Source organism: Chamaea fasciata, unplaced genomic scaffold, assembly GCF_029207755.1.
Source record: "Chamaea fasciata isolate MVZ Bird 193981 ecotype frontalis unplaced genomic scaffold, bChaFas1.0.hap1 SCAF_1, whole genome shotgun sequence".
Classification (NCBI taxonomy): domain Eukaryota; kingdom Metazoa; phylum Chordata; class Aves; order Passeriformes; family Sylviidae; genus Chamaea; species Chamaea fasciata.
Window position 1 is genome coordinate 38,751,372 of NW_027094086.1, and position 6,000 is coordinate 38,757,371.

Sequence of the window (6,000 nt, forward strand, 5' to 3'; positions counted from 1 at the left end):
TTAATGTCCCACGTCAATATGGCATTTTGGGCAGTTCTTGGATGCAACTTCAAATATGTTTCTTCTCACCCTTACCAATATGTGCAAGACTGGATGTACAATGAAATTGTCTGTCATCCTGGACTTAGGCAACATATGCCACAAAGTTATACACAGGCGTTTTGAAAACCCTAGGTCATGTGTGATCTAACGAGATAAGGAATTTGGAGTCTGTTGCAATGCTCCAAAACGCATCCTCAGAGAAGTTGCAACCCAGAGGAGGGATTCTTCCCATCTTGCAAACTGAGTAAGTGCATGTCTGTGTGCGTGTGGTACATGGTTTGTTGTAAGCAGTTGTATCCTTTGGGAAGCCTGAAGGGTCCAGATAGAGGCAGATGTGTGTTCTATGCTGTCAGCCATTTACGTGAGGCTCTCAAACGTGCGTTTCTCACAACTGATCTATCATATCCTGCCCCAGGGCCAGTGTTTTGCAGGTTTGATTAGAGCAGTGTGAAAGGTAACGTGTAGCACTGTACAAAAACTATACAGCCCGTGGTGGCATCCTGCTTCTCAACAGCACAAATCAAATTTATATCTTCTGTTTCTCTGTTGGGCCATCTTCTTGCATATATTGTGTTCCACAACTTCTTGTTTCTGTTTTTTCTCTTCAGACAATCATGCTGTCCATATTTGATTCATAAATGTAAGCTAAGCTTGTTAAAAATGCAGTAGGTTTAGTTTATGCTGTGCATTCCTGAGAACCATTTGTATACTTCATTCTTTGTGCAGTAATTAAGACTGTGCTGAGTAGACTTCTCATCTCTTAGCACACAGGCATCCTGCACACTGAGTACATCCTTCACACAGAATATTCTGAGCTGAAAGCAACTCACAAAGTCCAGCTCTTAGGTGAACAGCCCATACAGGGATCAAACCCACAAGCTTGGTGTCATTTGCAAAACCGCTCCAGCAAACTGAGCTGAAGGTTTTTCAGTCACTAAAAGCCCTCTTACAAGTGTCAGTCCATTCGCACTGCTACAATAATTAAATGATTTTCCAGGATAATGCTGTACAGCACTGTTTTAACTTTGGTCTGGGCCCCAGCTCAGTTGCTTAAAGGTATTCTAGGAGCCTGTCAGTCAAAGACAATTTCTGATCCTCAGGCAAAGGGCTGAAGTTCCGCTGCAGAGGATGGAAGTTTAAGCTGGCACCAGCAGTGGGTACAGAAGCAGAAATGGTACAGCCAGGCAGCTGGGAAGGGACTGTGGGAATGCTTTGCAATCAGGGCAGACAAAAAAATGGAGTGGCTGCCCATCATCTCTGCTTTAGGCCTAATCCTGGTGACCTGGTCGTACATCTTAAGTAAAATTACTCCAAATTACAGGAATTCTTCCAAATTAAGTGTTGTGATCTAAATGCAAAGCATAACAAACATTGTGCTAATAGGTAATAATTCTGTTAGGGTATGCACAGAGGTGAAACTAGACAGATTTGGCTTTTACATTTGAAAACTGCTCATTTTTCTTCCAAAGGGATGTGTTCATCACAGAATTAATGATGTGTCAAGTTTGCAGTCCTCTCATCTGAACTCCACCCAGGCTGGGTGGGCATGTTCTCTTGGTATTTGCAGAGGGCCAATAACATGGTGCACATTTCTCCAAGGGGATAGTGTTCAACTAAAATAAATAAAAGGGATAAAATTAATATGAGATCTGTACTAGGGGAAAGGTACATGCTTTAACATGCTTCCCATATTATTCTGGAATCTTAATACCTGAACCTGTTGGAAATATTTGTATCAGCAGTAAAGATTTTAGTTTACTTACCAAAACTATAGTATTCTTGTATGTAATGTTTTCTACTGTAACTGAACTGAACTGAATTAACCCAGATCTCTCTTTGCTATTCTGATAAGATATCAATCTTCTCGTACAAAAATAGTTTTATGCAGATATAACAATGGCTTTTGGAACCTAAATTGCACTCCATCCTAATAGATTTAGACCAAGAACGCTCTATATGGCAGAAAAGCTTTTAGTGTTGACGCTGGGATCTCTAAAGCCTTAGAACAGAGGGGAACAGCGGCCAGTAGAGGGCTCTGTCTTTTCATGAATCCGCTGAAGAGCCAAAAAGATCTTGGTGACTATGAACTTACATGTCTGTTTCATCTTTTACAAAAAAAGGTCACCATTTTTTTTCCTCACTTGTGACATGTCTTCAGTTGAATGGGCACAACTGATACAATCTGATCTTCCTTCAAGATAGCAAAGAACAGGTTTCTTTTTGGCCTTTCTCAAACATGAGAGCAATTGTACCCATCCTTATCTGGAAATATTTTGTCTTGAAGCAACTGCATCACACATTTCCAGGCTCTTTCAGGCCACTGTGCTTGCAAGAACAGTGACCACAGTAATACTTTATCAACTTCTTGCTACTGAAATTGTTTGGAGTTTCTTTTTCTTATCTCTTGTCACTGGCATTTGTGTCCTTTATGTCACTTCTCACATGCAGGGAAAAAAGTAATTTTCTCTTTCAGCCTTTTGCAGAAATCTAGCTGTGCTTCCATTCACAATCGCCCTCCAGTACTGTGTTAAAAATGTGATATGACTTTTTTCTTTGCATTGCCTGTAATTTGTACCACATGGACTTCTAGTGACTGTCACCTCCAGGCCTGTGGAACAGAGGAAAAAAGAAACGCCCGTGTGCCCCATGCTCCAGATGCCCAGCTAAAGCAGGGGTGCATTGTTCTTCACAGACTCTCAGTCAGTCAAACCTGAGGCAAGATGAGAGAGTGGAGTAGTTCTTAAGCTACATCCCAAGCTTCCTTCTCCTGCAGGAATGGTTGGTCCCCTAGTGAAAGCCAATGTAAATGTGTCCTTGTCTGCCAGAGGGACAGTACAGATACCAGAAAGTCTAACAACAACAGCAAAAAGAAGGGCTGGGGAAAGCTAGACATCCTAATTTTAAACAGAGAGCTAATTTGGGAGTTGCCATTTATGTGTGCAAGTAATTCCTTCCGTTAATAATATATAGCTGCATATTTAAGTGCCATACTTAAAATGTGAAAATGAAGTTCCTTAGCTACTTTGGGAGATGAAAGAGAATCAAGAAAAGAAAGCTAATGTTAGAAAAAAAGAAACAAAGAAATAAGAGAAAGCATTGTCCATTAGTTTGAGCAGCTGTCCAAACTATAAATTGAAATTAAATCACTGAGTCTTTCTTGGTCTGTGTTCATCATAGGCACTTTTTGCTGTGCAGTCTCTCTGCATCAGGACTTGGCTGAGCTTTGCTGTGTATCTGTGGGGATGGGCTGACGGTGGTGGTTCACTGTCCTACACATCAGAGTCAAGGCCATCTGCAACTTGCTGAGGGTACACTCAGCCCCACTGTGCCACTGATGAAGGTATTAAACAGCACTGGTCTCAGTGTGGCCCCTCGAGGGGCATTGCTCATCGCTGAGCTCCTTCTGGGCTCTGCCCTCTGGATGGGACCATCCAGCCAATTCCTTATCCAATGAACACTCCAACTTTCAACTCCATACTTCTCCAACTTCAAGAGAAGGATAATGTGGAGATTCTGTCAAAGGTCACTCAAATCGAATACTTAGTCTGAAAATTTCATATCAGAATGAGATGAAAAATCATGATGACATATTGACAGCCAAGAAGAAAATATCCATCACTGGTATTTAATAAAACTAACTTTTAAGCCAAAGCAGAAAAATTGCATTGATTAATTACTTAGGTTCTGGTTTGTGGGGTTTTTTATTCTTTTGTTTGTAGGTGTTTTTTACTTGAACTAACATCCATTAAGACTGAAATTTATCAAAAATACAAATTTCACTCTTCTATGCTTCAATATTTCAGTATTATATTGTAAATGCCTAACAGACAAAGCCCAGGGAGTTTGCTTGAAATGGTAATGAACAATTAATTCTTCAAATATGTTTTCTGTGTTGGAGAACCCACTCATCTGTATTTGTCTGCCATGCCTAGTTTGTGGATGACACTATTAAAAATGGGATGAATAATGCAAAAACAAAAATTTTCAGGATCAACTCTGCAGTCTTTTCAACATCTCTAGAAATATTTTCTCCAAATGGAAGAACCTTTGATTTCACTATATTGACTATTAAAATTCTTGACAGTAACCAGCTGTTCCTGTCTCCTCCCTTTTTAAGCCATCAAGGGATTTGGGGATTTCTTTACATTTTCAAAGGCATAAATCTGAGCAATACTACAAATATCATATTCTGTGCCTTTTGTTAACAATTCTACCTTCACAAGTGTGGAATAAAAATGGCAAGAGACTACCTCAGATCAACATGATCATATGCTTCTTGTTTTAAGTGGTTTATTGTAGTAATCCCTCTCATGTCAGCATTATGGTGCCCTTAGTTGTAGAGTGGACAGAACATCTGAGGCTCTTCAGATGATGAATTGCATCCATTTCCTGCTGCTTCAGTACAGCCATTCTTCCCTAAAAATTTCGAGCATTAGCCAAAGGACATAACTGTATTACTTTAGGTGGAAATTCAGATCATCCCCCCTGTAAGGACACGAGGTGGACTCAGGCTCTGTTTCCTCCTTGTAACCCTAAGAAGAAACTGATTTTTATGCAGGTGACAGTAGCTCTGTCTCAGGAGTGTTTCATGTCTTGAAGACTTTTTGAAGCATTTTATGATGGGATTTGACTTAAATCTAAACTGCATTATTCAGCTGATTGCTACAGTGGAAGGGTTTGTGAGTCCTTAATCAGAACTGCAAATAATTGAGTGCCTTGAAAATCCTTCCAGGGTGAATTCCTACAGAGCTCCCTCATAAGAAAACTTAGGATGGGAATTTAAAGTAAAAGTAAATCATGAAGTTCTAGTTTTTGTCTTAGATGTGTGACTGTTCTTGGCAAGAGTAACTTTTTAAATTCCCTTCTTTGTGTGGATGTTACAATAAGTATATTTCTGAGCAGTTTTTATCAATAAAGCTGTTAGACATCTGAAACTTCAGAGACCATTCTGCTTTTCTTTTTTCTTTCAGAGCCCTTGGTTGGCTCCAAATACTTTGCGCACTAAAAGGAAAAGGAACAAGTCTGCAGAATGATTTCTGTGATGGTGGAAGCAGATTTGAAGACAAAATCTGTTTTCAGTTTCTCCTTTGTTATAAAGTATTAAACAATTTATATCTGATCTAAAAATTGAAACCTTTCCAAATTGTGACTTCCTTTCTTTCCTTCTTAGTTGCTGGTAGATGATTGCAACCTAGTAAGCAGAAACTTGCGCTGGGAGACTAACTGGGAAAGGATTGGGCTGATGTTAGGTGAATTTGAGCAGTTCAAGGAACTTTCAGCTCCTCTGTACTATAGACAGTAGAAGCAGAGGCAGGAGTGCATTTATCTAGAGGTACAGACTCTGTACCTCTAGATAAATGCACTCCTGCCTCTGCTTCGACTACAGAGTCTCCTCCACTTTGCACTGAAAGGGCTAAATTGTAGGGAATTAACAACTTCTCCTCTTTGGACTACGTGTCTGGAGTCTGGGACACACTTGGCTTGTGAGCTCATAAAGAGCAATTTGTTCTCCTCTGCCTCCATTTTGATTTAGAAAATTTCAAATTACCTTTAGAAAATTTCTTTTAGAATGCAGAGTAATGGCAACTTTAAAAATGAGCATGAATTTATACCTATGTTGATCTTACTAAGCTCATTGTCTTGGCCTGGCAATGAGGTTAAGGTTTAGTTAGCTACATTTTTCCTGTTGCAATTTACCCTTTTTGAGAGTCACTCAGTAAGTGCTAAGGAGAAGTGCCAAAAATTTCATGTTCCAATGCTATTCTTTTTTCTTGTGAGGTGAAAGAATGAACCTTTTTATAGAAAAGTAAGCTTGTGGTGGAAACCATAGCATGAGCCAGGATCACTGTCTCATTGAAAAAAAAAAAAAGGCAAAGCACATGCAAGATGTATCATGGCCAGTAGACAAAGAGAAGCTATGACTATTAAAAAATTATGACTGTCCTTAGTATTACTGTT